We start from the raw sequence: 18,614 nt of genomic DNA, 5'->3' as shown, positions 1-18,614 counted from the left end.
CTGTGTTACAGTGGCAGTCAGACCATACTGAACACCTGTGAGCCAGCTCTGTCAAGCACCAGAACCTAACAATAAATAAGCCACCAAATACCTGCCTTTCAAGACACTCAACAGAAGCCCAAGAAAACGATAGTACTAAGGTCTGTTGAGGGCATAGCCCATTCATGAGAAGAAAACCAAGAGAGCCAGAGAGAGGCCATGGCTTTAGCTGGACTTAGCAGGGAGGACTCTCTGGGGAAGGGGCATCTCAGCTGGGTTCTATAGATTGCTGGCGAGAGAGTGCTATAGAGGACACAGCCCATCTATGGAATTGATGCCAGGGATGGTCTCTGTGGAGTGAGAGAGAAAGGGTGACCGGAGTAGGCTGGCTGGAGGGAAGACAGAGCGAGACTTTAAACGAGTGAGACAGGGTTTCTCTGTGTAGCCCTGGCTGTCCTGGAACTCACTCTGTAGACCAGGCTGGCCTTGAACTCAGAAATCTGCCTGCCTTTGCCTCCCAATTGCTGGGATCAAAGGCATGCGCCACCACTGCCTGTCTTTTATTTAAGAGATGCAGGAGTGTCACCACAGGGACCTCAGAAGATGGGCTGTAGAGTCTGAGTGGTGGATAGCAACTAACTAGAGGGATTCAAGCAAGGAGTGACGGAATGAGATCTTTGCCTGAGATTGACTAGGGGTGGGTCTTAACCTGTCCATCATCAAACCTGCGTTCTACGAGGTGGAGCACAGAGCTTGCCTGGGACCTCCCAGCCACTACACCTGATTTCTGCACTTCTGTTCCCTGGGAGCACATTGACATTTCCGTGGGGACACGCTTGAGAAGAAAGGGGCCTTGGAGATGGCAGCCTGTCCCCAAGGAACTGAGAGATGCTCTGTGCTGACGCTGTGGTCCCGGCTCACCCTGCTCTGCGCTCCTCATCTGTCAGATCTGTCAGGTGCAGACTGTGGGAAGGAGGGATTCTCCAGGTGCCTCGTCTCTGAGAAAGAGTCAGATCAGAAGAGGAACAGAAACTGGCTTCTGCTGCAAGGCGTTCTCTCCTTAAACAGTAGGACCTGTTCAGCATCCCGTGTAGCCCTGGCCTGCCAGGAGCATCTCATACCCGAGGCAGCTGAATGCAGAGATGGGACTAATCACCGACAACCATAGAGAACCCAGGTGTCAATTCCCCACTGTGGCAGTCCAGGGTCCCCTGTGTCTGCTGTGCCTGTAAGCAACAGCGTCATGATAATTACTTCTGCCCTCACCAAGGCCTCTGAGTCTTCTCTGCTCTGTTACCTTGCCCTGACACAGACCCTTGTCCATCTACCTCCCATGTCACAACTTGATGGAAACAGGTAACATTTTCATTAGCCACCGTCTCAGCTGACATCAGACTGAATCCCTTTCCGTTAGGTGCTGTTGATAAATCCAGGGTGCTTAACTTCTGAATTCACCATTTGTTCTCCTTCGAAGGCAATGGCTTCTGTCTGGGGGTTCCCCAATTAGACTCCAAGCCCTTCTGCCATCCCTCCTTTCTGATCCCTACCATACCCATCCATCACTTAAAGAGATGTGGTCATATCTCCAGACTCTGGACACTCATGACTCCCCATATTCTCCTGGGGGGCTGCTTCCCATCAGCTGATGCTGCAGCCCTGAAATAAAATAATAGTGGTGGTGGTGGTGGCGTTCCTCCCCTTCCCCCTCCCCTCTTTCTTCTTCTTCTTCTTCTTCTTCTTCTTCTTCTTCTTCTTCTTCTTCTTCTTCTTCTTCTTCTTCTTCTTCTTCTTCTTCTTCTTCTCCTTCTTCTCCTTCTTCTCCTTCTCCTTCTCCTCTCCTTCTCCTTCTCTTCTCCTTCCTCCTCCTCCTCCTCCTCCTCCTCTTCCTCCTCTTCTTCTTCTTGATCAAGTCAGGCTTTCTTTGTGTAACAGCCCTGGCTGTCTGGAACTTGCTTTGTTCCTTGAATTCACAGAGAATTCACCTGCCTCTGACTCCCAAGTGGTGGTATTAAAGCCATCTGCCACCATGTCTAGCAAGCCCCCTGAGCTTAATCTACTTCCCACTGTCCATGTTGAATACGTTCGCTGCTATAGGACCCCTCTCAGTTAATGTGGTCCTCAGACCACAGCTTGACTGGACCATAGTAATGTTTTCTTACCCAAACAGATCTCCCTTCTAGGGTCATCATCGGTGGAGAACGTTTAGCTGGTCGAAGGCTTGGCTGGCATGTATGGAGCCCTAGGCTCTATTCCTAGCACCGCGTGAACCAGGTGTAAGGGTGTATAATCCCAGCACTCAGGAGATGAGGCAGCAGAGTCGGTTCAACGTCACCCTCCGCTATGTAGCCATACGAGACCCTGTCTCAAAAATCAGTTATTTACTAGCCCAGTGCTGCCTCTCACTGCTGCCTCCCCATAGCTGTAATCCTAGGCCAAGTCATACAATACTGACAGTCCCAATGTCAATATACACACTTGCCGACTCGCCCTCTTTCCGCTAGGGCCCTTGCTCGGGCTTGTGCTATCTGCCGCTGGGTTTGCTATCATCTCAAACGATCCCTAAACTTGTGAGTCCGTCCCGCTGCTCCTCCAGAAGCACCTTTCTGAGCCCAACATCTGATCACGTTACCGACTTCCATCCAAACCCTTCCTAGCTCCCCAGAGCCTGCAAGCCTCTTTCCTAACACTGTGGAGGCCACCTCTTTTTTTTTTTTTTTTATCTTTTTTTTAAATACATATTTGTTTTATTTATTTATTATATGTAAGTACACTGTAGCTGTCTTCAGACACTCCAGAAGAGGGCATCAGATCTCGTTACGGATGGTTGTGAGCCACCATGTGGTTGCTGGGATTTGAACTTCAGACCTTTGGAAGAGCAGTCGGGTGCTCTTACCCACTGAGCCATCTCACCAGCCCATGGAGGCCACCTCTTAAAGGCTGCGTGCCCTACTTTCTTCTGCCAGCTCGAGATGACTTCCCAGAACCATGTTATACATTGCAAGGACATATTCCCCTGCCCCATCTACAAATTCCAGTGTGGGCCCTGATGCTAAGGTTGATAAGAGAGTTATTCACCTGTGCCAAGATCCAGTGACAGCCATCACATTTGAGTTCACAGACCTTGTCCCCTATGTGCCTACATGCCTGGGTTTCCCCTCAAGACTGCCCACCATTGGCAGTAAAAGCCTGAGTCACCTACCTGGCTCCTTTCTAGCAACATAAATGGCTCTCTTCTCAAGATAGAGCCCATGACCTCATCTGCAGCTAGAGGGGGGTGTCTGGGGTTGGGGGACCCAGCACTGGAATTCCAAGGCTCTTACCAGCTCAATTTGACATCATCCCCTAGTTGTACCAGGAGCAGGAGACCTAAGCATGCCTGAGGTTTGTCTAAACAGCAGGGCCCTGGGTACGAGGAGGCCCCAGCCGCAGCCCCCAGCCAGGAGCTCAAGAGTTCGTGTTTGGCCTTTATCTCCTGTCAGCCCTGCTAGAAACAGGGACTCCTCCATGGGGCCAGAGCAGGTGGGATGAGGAGGAGGGATGATGGAGCACTTTCCCTGCAGCTGTCAATTAAGGAGGAGTTTAAAAGGCATTGTGTTATTCCACTTATGAGAGGAATGTTGCCAGGAGCCTTGATTGCTTACCGGCTCTCAGCTCTGATGTTGCTGAAGCCAGGACCACATCGGGAAAACCAGCCAGTTCTGGCCTTCCTCCCCACACCTGGGCTGCTCCAGGCAGCCCATCCACCAGGCCCCTCCTCATGCCCTTTATCTTCTTCACCTCTTAGGATGTGCCTAAAGCCACCCGACCCCTGACAGGCCACAGGCAGGCCATGTGAGCCATGAGGTTTGAATGGACAGGCACCCAAGTCCACTCAGCTTTGCCTGGGATTCTAGGATTGAGCAGATGGATAAAACACCTAAAACTGGACCTTTCTTTCCTTCACTTTTTTTTTAAACTTTTTGAAAATCTGTGTGTATATGTAAATGGGAGGGGGGGCTACAAACACAGATGTACACGCAGAAGCCGGAGAAAGGCTGCAGGCATTGGTCCTAGCCTTCCAGTCTGTTCGAGACAGTGTCTCCTGTTCACTATTCTGAATACCAGGCTAGCTGACCCCGGATTTCTTTCTGTTTCTTAGGGGGTTCATGACATGGCATCACTACACAGAGCAGTCTCACACTTGTGGATATGTTTCTCCTCTCCCTTCAAAACGCCAGGGTTACAAATGTACTTTTCAACTTGAAACCTGTGTCTTCAGAGTCCTCATCTACCTTTCACCCATCTGCCCCCCAAGATCACCACAGGTTTGCTCCAGTGGCAGCTTCCTACCCTGCAAGGTATGACCCTTGCCACAGAGAAGCCCGTGAGAGATGGGATCGCTGTCAGTTTTGTACACGGCTCAGGAGTTGATGGGTCCTAAGCTGTGTGTACCTGACAGTAGTACTTACCCTCTCTGGGCCTATTGGACTGCTTCTAAAAGGAGAAGATAAGATCACATGGTTCCCAGCTCTGACATGCTGGGCTCTGATTCACCGACCCTCCTAGGCAATGGCAAGGTCTGGCTCAGGCCCATCCTGTGCTAGCTCCAGTCAGCTCCTCTGTACATACCAAGGTCAAAGCCTTCAACCATCAGTTCTAAATTGCTCCCCAATTCTTCTCTCCACTCAGTCCCGCAGGCCTAAGCCCTGCGCATCAATATTCCTGGTCCATTTTGATTTTGCCCTCATCCAACACTACACAGCTCTTGTAGCCTTTCCCTCCCCTTCTTTCTCCCCAGAGGACTGGACAGGACACCTCACACATTCTAGGCAAGTGCTCGACCACGGAGCGACATCTCCCTAGACCTCTTTGTTCTCAGTCAGTTGCTCACACTGTCCTTGAACTCACCCTGTAATCCAGACTGGCTTTGAACTTGAGACCCTCCTGCTTCAACCTTGGAAGTAGGTGGGATTACAGGCCTGTGCTACCAGACCTAGCCAGCTCTCTCGTGCCATTTGGCCGCTCCCTGGGTCATACACTCCCAAGTCTCTAGGTGGATACAGAAGTAAGGTTGTATCTAGCCAGAGTCTGTTTGCTGGCCTAAGGCTCACATGGATTACCCAGAATCTCCCTCTGATACCAGCACCGCAAGACCGCAGAGCATCTGGCACCCTGAAGTTGAGCTTCCGCCCCTCTCAGCTGCTTCTTATCCCACGCTCCTGCCACTGCCCAACATCTAGACCTGAGCCTGCACCTAGGGCCTTTCCAGTGGGATAGTTTCTACATCCTCACGGACATTCAGAGGCCCTAGTGCCCAGGGATGACACAAATTCCTTCTTGCAAACAACCTTGACCATCAGCCAAATGCTTTCTAGGTCTGGTGGGCAAAGTGTGGAGGGAGGTGTCTTTTAATTTAGCTGCTTTTCTGTTTCTTTATTCTCCCTTGTGATTCATTTATCTTGAGAAGTCTTTAATAACTGAACAGGCCTGGAACATTCCTTCTCTGTTGCTCCCACATGGGTTTCTGCTGCCCCCACACCACGGAGGAGGGCATCTAGAGCCCCAAGCTGGCGCTGGTCTGGGTGTCTCCCACTGTAGCCGCTGGCTCACAGCCCAGGGCAGGAACTGGAAGAGAGGGTCCTGGAGCCTCTGGGAAATGAGATTTAAATCAGAAAAGGTCTGCCTGCCAGCACTTCCACCCCACCCTACACACTTGTGCACAAATGCACACACACATGTACATACACACTTCTACACCCTCAGATTCTCAGCTAGCAATGCCTACGTCACCATTGGGGGTCAGGTTCCTGAAGTCTCAGAGGACAAGGAATGCCAATGTCTACAACGTACAAAACCAGGCATCTTCCCATAAATCATCATGATATGAAGAGCGCACCCCCCCAGACAGGATATCACTTACACAGTTTGAAGAAGTAGACCCATGCACCCCAATGGCTGCTGTGGGGTATCTGGGATCTCTAGGCCACTTCTTGAACCATCTGGCTAATTTCATGACACCCCAGGGACAGGAGATGGAAAATGTAGTTAGGACCACAGAAGCCTGCATGGGGACAGAGGTACCCACGTGGAAGTTAGTCCTCCACTGAGGGGCCCAGGCCAGGCACGATGCTGATTGGGTTCTGCTATGACATGAAAATGAGCTGCCCGTGTCTTACCAGACATGGCATTGGGCCAGACATGAGACTCTGAGGTGTGGCTGAGTTGTCCTCTACAGAAGGGTCCAGGAGTATGAGCCTAGGAGGACAGGACTGTGCCCAGTATAACTAGAACCAGGCCAGAGAAGCTAGTGGGTGACTTCAGCAAGTGTGGGAGGCTCTGAGAACAGAGCCCTGGAACGAGAGCTTGACCGGCCTCAGCTTTGAGAAATGGACTTCTAGCAAGGTCTTGGAGCACAGCAGTATGTTAGAGTCCAAAGCTACTAATGGCAGCCCTAGTTGAGGCTAAGGTAGGAAGTTAGTGAGCCAACCTGGTCTACACAGTGAGACTGTGTCTCAGAGAAAGAAAGGAGAGGAAAGGAGAGAAGAGGAGGGGAGAGGAGGGGAGGGGAGGGGAGGGGAGGGAAGGGGAGGGGAGGGGAGGGGAGGGGAGGGGAGGAGAGGAGAGGAGAGGAGAGGAGAGGAGAGGAGAGGAGAGGAGAGGAGAGGAGAGGAGAGGAGAGGAGAGGAGAGGAGAGGAGAGGAGAGGAGAGGAGAGGAGAGGAAGGAAGTAGAGAGAGAGAGAGGAAGGAAAGGAAGGGAGACAGACAGACAGAGATAAAGACAGAGCACATATATACAAGCCCATACTCAGAGTCAAGACTGGTCTGGGCTCAAAAGTCACTAATTAGCCATCTGACCATGAAAGATATCTATTCTCCCCACAACTTAGTTCTGTCATCTGTGATATAACAACTGATTTATTTATTTTTATTTTGAGACAGGGTCTTATGTGCCCCAAGCTGGCCTAGAATTTGCCACATAGTAGAGACTAACCTTGAATTTCTGATTCGCCTGTCTCCATCATTTATGTGCTAGGATTACAAGCATGTGCCACCATGCCCCATCTATGTGCGGCTGGTAATCAAATATTGGGCCCCACACATGCTAAGCAAGCACTCTAACAAATTGAGCCACATCTCCAGCTCTGGTTTTAATTAATTATGAGATACTTGGTGTTGCTAGCTTTGTTTTTCAGCATTTTAATACATCTAGCATCATCGTAGAGTCATTAGTTGAAAAGTAATAATGACAGAGTTGTCAGTACTTACTATTATTGTCAAAACTTACAGAATTGGGTCTGGTAAGATGACTCAGAGATTAAAAGCACCAGCTGTTTCTCCAGAGGATTCAAATTTAATTCCCATCACCTACTTGGCAGCTCATAACTGTCTATGACTTCAATTCCAGGGGAACTGAAGCCCTCTTCTGGCCTCTGCAGCATCAGACATGCATGTGGTGCATGTACACACATGCAGCCCAAGCACTGATACACACAAGACAAAAATAAATCTTTAAAGTTATAGACTCAATTTTAGGTATTTGCAAGAAAACCCACACTTTTAGAAAACACTGAGCTGCTCATAAGGACATGAAGAATACTACATTAAAAGTGTGACATAAGTCTATGTGATGCGGTGGTACACACCTGTTAACGCAACACTTGAAAAAAGGAGACAAGGGGACCAGGGGTCCAAGGTTACCCTCAGCTACTTAGAAAACTCTGAGATACATGAGACTCCGTCTTGAGAGAAAAAGAATAGCATAACTGAGCTTTAAACCACTGAGAAGATTGGGGAGACAAAGATGGGGAACCCTAAGAGAACAGAGACAAGGGTGGGTGCGGCTCAGGGGCAGAGTATATGCTCAACAGGGGGAAGCCCTGGCTCCATCTCAGGCACTGACCCCCAGAAGGTACCTTTAGTTCATGTACAAACTGCATATAAATATACTGGCCAGGTGAGGGTGATGCATACCTTTAATCCCAGCACTCAGGAGGCAGAGGGAGGTGGATCTCTATGAGTTCAAGGCCAGTTTGGTCTACATAGGGAGTTCCAGGGCAGCCAAGGCTCTATACAAAGAAATCCTGTCATAAAAAACAGATAGATAGATAGATAGATAGATAGATAGATAGATAGATAGATAGATAGATAAGATAGACAGACAGACAGACAGACAGACAGATATTTATTTAAAGTAGATAGATAAGATAGATATGGGATTCCAATATCCATGACTAAGTATAAAATGTTTCTTCACATACAAAGTAAACTGATAATTGGAGTTGCTAACAAATACAGAAACACTTTGAATATTAAAGAGAATGGGTGAACACCCCAAGAGTGACTCAGCAATGCTTAATCTTTTCTTTCTCATAATTTTTTATTTTAGCTTTTTAAAGACAGCATCTGTATTGGCCTGATTGTATTAGCCTGACTGTATTGGCCTGACTGATCAAGAACTATCTATGTAGACAAGGCTAACCTTGAACTTATTATGGGATTCCTCTTTTCTCTGTCTCCCAACTGCTGGTATTAAAGGCATGTGCCACCACATGTAGTTAAAAAAAAGTTAGTATTATGTGTGTGCACATGAAGTGTGAGGGAGAGACGTGATACCAAGGCACTCGTGTGAAGAACAGAAGATAACTTTGTAAAGTCAGTTCTCTTCTACCTTTCTGTGAGCTCCAGAGGTCAATCTGAGCTCATTAGGCTTGTGTGTAAACTACCTTTTTCCTGCCGAGCCATCTCAGCAGCCCGTTGCTCTCTCTCAAGGTTATAAATAAGCTGCATCTTACAGTCAGTGACATCCCAGAAGCAATGTGATGTAATTAGGACTGTATGTGCCTCATAAGCTTCTAGGGAAAGGTAGCATGTTCAAGAGCCCTGGGTTAGCTCCCACCATGGGATTCCTGGTGGGGCATATTGAATGGGATGTTCATGAGACAACCAGGAATTTTCTGATGAGAGGGTAGAAATGAGCTGAAAGCATCCAGGAGTCAGGGAAATGAAGGAAGGGCAGGAAGGAGGCCAGGAGCCAGGCGAGTTCCTGCCAATGAGCCACTGCCTGTGTCACCCCTATTTAGTATCTGAGGTCATTCTGCACTTGTTACTCACACCACTGAGCTGCAAGGCAGGGCCACTCCGTTCGTCCTCACCGTTCCATATTGGTTGCATGACGTGCTTCCACTTGGGTACCACCCTCTTCATAGAAGCCACATCTGCGGACTCATTTGCTCTTCACAGTGGCCGACACTCTGCCGTGGTGATGACGGAACAAAACTGAATAGAAAACCAAATGAATCACAAGGAAAGAAACCGGCTCCATGCAGGCACCAGATGAGGAAGATAGAGAAACAAAGGGGAGATCAGACAGGGCGGTGAGCAGGCCGAGGGCAGGGAAAAGGAAGAAGTTCGAGTATGGCTGTGAAACCAGATGGGTCATCTCTCCTTTCATTTGTGTTCCCATCCACGAATCCTTCCCCAGGAAACCCAGCCTACTCAGCTTTCCAAGTTCCAGTTTTCATACCCGAGACAATGTCTGAAGGTTTGGAGAGAGTCCTGAACTCCACTCAGCCTCTGGCTGAACGATCCGGAGCCATACCCTTCACCTTATTGCCGTGGCTTGTTTTCTTTCATCTCTTTCATAACTGGAAACTTCTAAATCTGTTTCCTTAGGGTGAGGGGGCTCCTCAGCCGTTCAGGAGAACTGACTATGTGACCCAAACCCACATCATCGATGTTTTGTGAGCACTCTCTTTTTCCCATCCTCCTTTTATTTCTGGATCTTTCTCTTGCTCCATCTCTAAATCCCTTGTACCTCTGCCTTTGCCCTTGCTCTAAGTCCAAGGAGCCAGTTCTCTGATCTGCATCACACAGTGGGTCTCAACTGATTGAATTGACTTTGCTAGTCACCCGAGTCAGCTGCAAGGTTGCTTGGTACTTGGTCCAGAACCCCGCATCTCCTAGATGTTTCAGATTTGTTGTGTAACTTGTTCCTGCTTGAGTACCACCTTCTCATCCCCTGACTCATTTGCTTTTCATGGTGGCCATTCACTCTGTGCACACTGAAAACAGAGCAAACAGTCCTGTAACCTTTTGTCCCTTACCCCATGACCCACAGACCTGGCTGTCACTCCCAGGCATAGGGCCTGAGAAGCATGGAACTATGCCGGGAAATGGTGTCTGTTAGCTACTGTGAGAGTCCCCAGACATTGAAGAGACCATGTGGCAGGCAGGATTAGTGCTGGGATAGACAGCAATGTCAAGAAGTCCACAGAGAGACGTTTTCCAGGAAGGGAATATAGGAATGAAGCTCCAGCCAAGGCCCTCAGTGCATGCCAGAGGGAGTCCTTGAAGGGAATGGTGGGCATCTAGCACTTAGGGACTCCCAGTCTATGCTGCTGGATAAATAACTATGCCATGGCTCAGTAGTTAAGAGCACCAGCTATTCTTCCGGAGCACCCAGATTTGATTCCCAGCACCCACATGGCAGCTCACAACCGTCTGTAACTCTAGTTCTGATGCCGTCATCTGACCTCCTCAGGTGCCAGGCACACACACAAGGTGCACATACATGCATGCAGACAAAGTTAAAAATAAATAAGTACTAAGCAAGTATATGCTCTCTGATTTACCCGTGATTCAGTTCTTCAGAAGGGAAAGCCCTGAGGAAGACCCAGGAAAGAAAAAGGAAAGCAGCACAGGCCTTAGAGATGTGTGCATCTGTTACTTTTCTCATTGCTGTGGATAAATGCCTAGGAGGTGGGGGAACAAATTCATGAAGGGAGAGTTTATTTTGGCTCACAGTTCAGAGGAACGCAGTTGGTCATGGTGGGGAAGCGCATCAGCAGCTTGGATCCTGACTCTAACCAGGAATCAGAGAAAGGGGAATGTCAGTGTTGGGCTGGCCCAGGAGAATCAAGACTGTCCACTATAAGGTTGGGTCTTCCATCCTCAGGTAAACTACGGGTAACTTCACGGATACACTCAAAGCAATGTTTTTCTGTGCCCTGACGTTTCTTCATCCATGTGAGTTGACAATTCAAACCAACCTCTGCCATAGCACACCTGGATGAGTGGAGGACAAAGGAGGGCAATGTACAGCTGGGCTCAGGGAGCTAAACCCCGGAAAAGTTGGTTGTCGTTGTTGGTTTGGTTTGGTTTGGTTTTCATTTTTTTCTTTTAGTTTAAAATTATTTTTTAATACACATAAAAATAGGCTGGGTGTGGTGGCACATGCCTTTGATCCCAGCACTCGGGAGGCAGAAGCAGGCAGATTTCTGAGTTCAAGGCCAGCCTGGTCTACAAAGTGAGTTCCAGGACAGCCAGGGCTACACAGAGAAACCCTGTCTCAAAACAAACAAACAAAACACATAAAAATAATCCATACACGGGATATTTTGCCTATAATGTATGTCTGTATTCTTCATGTGAGCCTGGCCCACAGAGGCCAGAAGAGAGTTTTGGATGCCCTAGAACATACATACAGATGGTTGTGAGCTGCCATGTAGGTGCTAGAAATTTAACCTGGTCTTCTGGAAGAACAGCCAGTGCTCCTAACCACTAAACCATTTCTCCAACCTCAAAGTTGATTTGTTATGGTCTTTGGTATGTGTCTTGACCAATGGTTTATCCAGTTTTGTCTTTTGTTTTATGGGGGCTCATTCTCTCCCTCTCCCCTCCCCTTATGTGAGTGTACATGTGTACAGTTGCACATGTGTAAGCAAATGCATGTATGTGCTCACGTTTGTTCCAGTTCACATGTGTGCATGTGTGTGTAGACAACCCTTATGTGCCATTCCTCAAAAGCCATTCCCCTTGCCTTTTGAGCTAGAGTCTTTCGTTGGCCTGAAGCTCACCAAGTAGGCTAGTGTAGCTGACCAGTGATTCCCCCAGGGATCTGCCTGTCTCTGCCTCCTCAGTACCAGGATTGCAAATGCACACCACTGAGGCTGCGCTTTCTTCTTACATGGGTTCTGGGGAACTGAACTCAGGTCTTCATGCTAGCATGGCAAGGACTTCAGTGGCTGGCTTGTATCTGGTTTATCTAACTCTGAATTCTCAACCTTGTCCAACCTGTCTGAGTTTCTCGGGTCAGAGATGTGCCTGCTCCTGGGGGGGGGGTGTCATCCTTCTATTCATCTCCTTTCTGTCTGCATGATCCATGGAACTGAAGCATGGGACTGACCCATCAGAACACCTGTCACCTGTCACCTGTCACACAAACCCTAACCATTATCTGGGTTTGCTTCATAACTAATTTGCCCCCAAGAAATACTATTACACTGAAAGGCTTGAGTGAGCAACAGTTCTCTGAAGGGAAATATCAGTCCGTTTTTTGGACAACTGGATTTACTTGGAGACACAGATGGCTTTCTTCTCTTTGAACAGTGGTCCTAATGAGGGCTCTGAACTGGCACCCAGAGTCAGGAGCACCATCAAGTGGAACCGCCGGCCCCGGATGCCACTGATCCTGCTGGCAAGCTTGTGAGCAAGCTGGCTCCAAGGTCAGCAGCTGGACCCCGCTGTGTTTTCAGAACACAAGTTGACCCCTGGCATCAGCAAATAGCACCCGAGTTTTAATCAGAAAGCAGGGACTAAATAAATAAATAAGAAAGCAGTGACAGCTGCCTGCCATCAGTCTAATTAAAAAAAATACACAAACCACCATGATCAGCTTTCTGCTGCATCCTGGGGCCCCTCCATGTATATGCAAGTCACAGGTCACCTGCGTAGGGATGTGGGTCACTGTCCTGGGAGCATGGCCTGAAGTCCAGACCCTTAGTAAGTTACTCAGAGGGGTTTGGCCACAGAGGATCCTCATTCTGCTGGTGCTCCTTCTCTGATAGCCCTACTTTTTCTTTTGAGTAGGTCTCTACATTAGTAACCCCCAACTGTTTTTCCAGGGAAAGGATATGCCTGTATGTGCAGGTACACATGTGAATGGTACATACACAGGTGGAGATCAGAAGACAGCCTCTCTCACTGACCAAGGAGGCTAGATTGATTGGCCAGGGAACCCCAAGGTCTCACCCTTTATCTCCCTAAAGCAGGGATTATACACTCCTCTGACTTTTTAAAAATATTTATTTATTTTTATGTATGTGATTGATCTGTCTTCTCAAACACCTAGAAGAAGGCATCAGATCCCATCACGGATGGTTGTGAGCCACCATGTGGGTGCTGGGAATTGAACTCAGAACCTTTGGAAGAGCAGCCAGTGCTCTTAACCGCTGAGCCATTTTAACACGAGTTCTAGAGGCTAAGTTCGGGGCCTCATGATTACAAGAGAAGCACTTTACTACCTGTGCTATCTTCCCCAGCCCCATTGACCTAATTCTTCTTTACAAAGGAAACCCTTGTAGGCGGCTTTCATTGCTTATGCCTTTCCTCCATCCATAGAGTCCTGTTAACACATCCTTAGACAAGCTTCCTTTGCATGACCCCAAACAGCCCACAGAGTACAACCCTCCTCTGTGCTTTCAGAGTACCCATCCCTATTTTCCAGGGCAGTAGCTAGGACTCCGGGTCATGCACGGGGCTAGGTCAATGCTCTGCCACGAGCTGCAGCCCCAGCCCTAAGTTAAATTATTTTTACATGTCTTTCTATTTGTCCCTGCCCCACGCCTTACCCCCTTGTCCTGCACATACATCCATACTCCGAGGACAGACACTGGTTCACTGTCATCTCCTGCGCTGCTTGAACAATGTCTGGCACACAGCAAGTGTTCAGTCAATATTTACCGAATTAACCAAGTGTTATTTCTTCCGTGCCGAGAGGACCCATCCACCTTACAGTTAGAACTTCGTGAGCTCTTTCCAGTAAAGGGTGGGGTATAGGGTGTTCCTGGTCATTCTTGTCACAAAGTCCCCAACAGGCCAGCATCTTTAAGCCAGGCCCTCTGTGAAGGTTTCTGAGAACTAGAGCCTTTATCTTCAAAGTAACTATAAATAGTATTTTTATCCCCTCTTAGATGAGAAAAACAAAACAACAAAACCAGGGCTACCAGAAGGAACTTGAACTAATCCTAATACCTAGGAAGTGGAGGCATAAGGATCAGGAGTTCAAGGCCAACCTCCTTGGCTTTGTCACAAGCTTGGGCTACATAAGACTCTGCTTTCAAAAATACAAACAATAGCACAGCAGCCCCACACTTACAAGCTCGTCCGTCCGTGATGCGTCTGACTTTAAAGCTTTCCTGTGACTAAGAACCTTTTTTCCTGGGATAAAACTCAAGCAATAGAATCAGCCCTACTTAAAAGTGTCCCAACCCCTAAAGACCCTGTGCTCTTTCCCTTCCTCGGAGCTCAGGCAACCCAAGGAAATCACCTTTGCCACCAGTTTTCCCTCCCAGCAGTGACAGTCATTCCCAACCCCAAGTTTCTTAAGCCTGGGAGATGGGAAGAGAGAGCCGACTCCAATACTCAGCAATAACCTATCTAAGCAGTGTTTGCACATACCACTGCTCAGCCAAGGGGCTGAGTGAGCCCTTTCCCCTGACCTGGACTGTGATAGTCATAGCCTGAATCATCACAGTTACCTAAGGAAACACCAGCCCAGCACAGCTGGACTCCTGAAGCCCAGGCAGCAAGCCTCTGGGCAATGGGGCAGGGCTTCCGGTAAAGAAGAGCAATGGGAGAGGGGGAGGCAGGGTGTGTGCTGACCATAGAAAGCAGGAACTCTGTGACAGGGGCAGAGAGGGAGCCCCAGGGGTCTAGGAGGCAAGACCTAAGACCCTAGAGCTGAGGGATGATTCATTGTGTGTCTCAAGACAAGTTCCTTATTCTTCTGGGATAGCTTTGTCTCTTCCTCAAAGGTTCGGGCCCATCCTACACCCAATCCCCTAGGGCCTAGAGGAGATGGGCAAGGGAAAGGAAGACAGAAGCAGTTTGAAATGGAAAGCCCTAATAAAGGTGTGTTTCCCAGCCTATGAAGCACTCTGTATACCATACTCAGAAATAATGTCTCATCTTAACCTGGACAACATCCATGGAGGGTATGTGTGTTGTTCTTCACCAAGAAGGACACAGAAGCTACATACAGATAAATGTCTTATTCCAGGCATCTCTGCCTTGCCAGTCTCTGTCCAGATGCCCTACATTCATTCATCTCACTGACAGAGGCCAAAACCCTACAAAAACCGCAGAGGAGTAGGTCACCTCCACCTTTCTGTAGGGTATGGCAATGGTGCTGCTTACAAGAGCCTCCTTAGTCCCATCTAGACCTCATCCAATATGGGCATACTGGTGAATGTGAGGGATGGGGGCTTGCGTGGTTCTTCCTACCCCTGCTTTATGTAATCTCTAGTTTCCGGAGACAGTTTGATGAGCTAGCTCTCTGAGTGGGGGAGAACAGGCAATTGAGAGATGTGCGTTTCAGTCTTAGTGCTGCCATTCACTGGCAAAAGCAACCATCACTTGTCATATGATGACCAACCCGGCAGTCTTTTTTAGAAAGTCCCAGAAGAATATGAACAAAGGTATCTGTGTTAGCAGCACCTCAAGTCCTGATGGAGATGCTGAGGCAGAGCAACTTTCCACAGGAGACATTCTCCACCTGACTCCATCTGCCTCCATCCGGCTCCATCCGGCTCCATCCAGCTCCATCCAGCTCCATCCAGCTCCATCCAGTTCCATCCAGCACCAGGACTTTACCCAGGGTGCGTACACTTGAGAGGGAACACCAAGATGCTAGGTTCCCTTCTATCCAAACATGAGTTACCATCCCATACCTGTCCCTCTCTTTATACTATCTATTTAACCACACAGTTTATCTTAGAACATTCTTCTAAGCCCCTCAGCCCAAGAGGCCCCAAAAGCCCATTGAAAGACTGTCAACCGCAGAAGAGTAGGTCACCTCCACCTTGTCGAACCTTGTCCCCAAAGAACCTCCACAAGAACCACTTCCAGAGAAGTTTTTCATTTGAACAGGACTCCTAACAGCATCCAGTCACAAAGCCCAGCTGACTTTTGTAGATGTCACACTGGAACCCCAGCAGACCCTATGAGGTTCCTGTCAACACTATTTTTGTCAACGTGTCTGGGAAAACTGACTGAATTTCCTTTTATCTGGAAGCGAGCCCAACTCTGAAGTCGGGTGGATGCAGCCCCGCTTCCGCACCCAAGTTTCCGCAGGTTTGAAAACAAGGCTTGGGTGTTGCAAAGAACAGCTGTGCTAACAAGCACAGCTCTTATCAGTCCATGCCTAGTCCTGCCGGGGTGTCCTGGAGAGCCAGGGCAGTGACTAAAGAGTGGACAGCCACACCCAACAACAGAGCCCGGGGGTGACAATGAGATCAGCCAGAGCAGGAGGGGGATGGCTTCAGAAGAGGAGCCCCTGAGGAGACCTTAGAAATGACAAGGAGAGTCAGTTCCGCAGTGGGACATCACCCCCAAACCTGCCTCCAAGACCTTTAGAAAACCTGTCCTGATTGCCTTTCCTCTCCCTCAGTATTTCTGTGTCTATGCTGTCGTGTTGGTTGGACGGCACACTGGGTGCTCCCATCTTGGATGTCACACTGGGTGCTCCCATCTCTATGTACTGGTTCTAATATGCTTCTTTTCATTTCTTTCCCTCTTAAAAAAACTTTCTAAATTTTATAACAGTTTTAAGAATTGGACCCAGAGCCTTACGCATGCTAAACACTGAGCTTGTACAATCTTTTTTGTATTTTTTAATCTTGAGACAGATTCTTCTTAAGTTGCCCAGGAAGGCCTTGAACTTCCTATCACCCTGCCTCAGCCTCCAGAGTAGCTGGGATAACAGGCCCGTGCCAGTAGACCAGGTTGGCTCTCAAACTTCCAAATCAGTTTAGAGTCCTTGGAGAAGTCAGCCAATGCCTGGTAGAGTGCAGTCTTTTGTCAACACAAGTCTTGTATCTCTGTCTCCCCCGTTGCCTTGATGGAACCATCAAGGATATGAAGGCATTAATGTTGTCCCAAGTTCAACCCCCAGAAATTTTGGTTTGGCTGGTAGAGCATTCAACCCAGGCCTTGGTGTTTCTTCAGACGTGCACCACATGCTGAGGACTTCTGCTAAGGACTGTAGATGCCCATCAATAGTGAGCAACTTCCAGCTCCAGGTGGAAGTGGGCAACTGAGGAGAGGGGTGGCATCACTCACCGTTAGAGAGACCAACATGGCGGGCACCTCGCCACATCAAGCTATGGCTCTGGAAAGGGAAGTGGCCAGAGCTGAGACCATGATTTCCAAGGTTCTCATTTACCATTCTGCCATATGCCGGCCAGAGCAGCTCTCTGGTCAGCAGGACAGACAACTAGCCAGCTGCACTGGGAGAAATGCTGAAGACCAAAGAGCTCGGGAGTTTCTGTGGTTGCCCTTGAAAACATGGTACAACAGTCCCCTCTCCACACATAAACAACTAACATTTTGCAAAGATCTATCTACTCTTTTTAAGAGTGCAAAAGGGGGTTCGAGGCCAGCCTAGTCTACAGAGCAGTCCCAGGATAGCCAGGGCTACAGAGAAAAGCCCTGGCTGGAAAAACTAAAAAGCAAACATCAAATGAACAAACAAACAAAACCAAAAAAGGGGTACAAAAGAGGGATGACAGGATAGCTCAGTCATGAGTCAGCAGATAAAGGCACTAGCCACCAAAGTCTAATCATGGTGGAAGGAGAGAACCCACTTCCACAAGTTGTCCTCTGACCTCCACTCTGTAAGAGTGCTGTGGCATGAACAAGCCTCACTTCCCCCATGAATACACAAAAGAACATATAACAGTGTTATTTAAAAATTTTAAAGAGTATAAATGGAATTGTTTATGGTAGAAAATCCAGAAAAGTGTCAAAAGAGACCCAGGTTACCCACAATGCACCACTCAACCAGGCTACCCACAGTCCATCACTCAGAGGTTACTAGGGTATCACACAGGATAAAGTGGCTTCCTCAGTCCTTCCGGGAGGCCCAAGCATGTCTCTCCTGGCTGGCCTAATCTCTCCCCATATCTTTCTGTTGCCCTTTGTCCCTAAGAGAGTAGGAAGGAGAAGAACTTTAACCCTGTTTGACAAAGGACTTCACAATGGCAGATCATCTGCAAACATTCCTGGGGCTTAAGGAGTCCTTGAGGAAGAGATCCCTGACCCTGAAGGCGCCGCTGTGTAGGTGAATAGTTAGGCAGACCTCTCCCCAGCTGCAGAGAACACAGGAGTTAATAGCTAAACTGTGCTTAGACAGCTGGGGATGTCTCAACTGAGAGTGCTTACCTAGCACACCCAAAGCCCCAGGACCACACGAATGAGCAGAGTAGCATGTGCCTATGATGTCAACACTCTAGCGTTGGAAGCAAAAGGATCTTCCTTAGCTATATAGCCAGTTCAAGGCCAGCCTGGATACAAAAGACCCTGTCTCAGGTAGATAGGATGTAGGTAGTAGATAGATAGATAGATAGATAGATAGATAGATAGATAGATAGATAGAGATAGGTAGGTAGGTAGGTAGGTAGGTAGGTAGGTAGGTAGGTAGGTAGGTAGATAATAAAATGAGCTTAGAATCAATCTGGGTGGGGGAGGATTGTGGGAGGGAGTGACAGGAAAGGGGGCAGTGAGTAGGATGTAAAGTGAATAAATAAAATAAAATAAAAGAGTCATATTCAGAAAAATAGCAATCACCAGTAAGTACTTGCTTATAACATTATTTTTA

The 18,614-nt window shown here is 48.3% G+C and overlaps 1 long non-coding RNA gene across 5 annotated transcripts in view; it reads right to left on the bottom strand.

Moving 5' to 3' along the window:
• The window catches only part of Gm31486, a 30,632-nt gene that overhangs the window by 2,122 nt on the left and 9,896 nt on the right, over positions 1–18,614 (bottom strand). For 2 of the 5 annotated variants that reach the window (XR_001785214.1, XR_001785213.1), the window contains exon 2: positions 9,071–9,235. This is a non-coding gene — a long non-coding RNA (predicted gene, 31486). Of the gene's footprint in view, positions 1–5,423; positions 5,608–9,070; positions 9,236–13,587; positions 14,451–18,614 lie in introns of those variants that run through there. The other 3 variants (XR_868944.1, XR_377506.3, XR_001785215.1) reach the window with 3 other exon arrangements.

Source organism: Mus musculus, chromosome 6, assembly GCF_000001635.26.
Source record: "Mus musculus strain C57BL/6J chromosome 6, GRCm38.p6 C57BL/6J".
NCBI lineage: Eukaryota > Metazoa > Chordata > Mammalia > Rodentia > Muridae > Mus > Mus musculus.
This window is presented reverse-complemented; position numbering and strand designations above follow the sequence as displayed.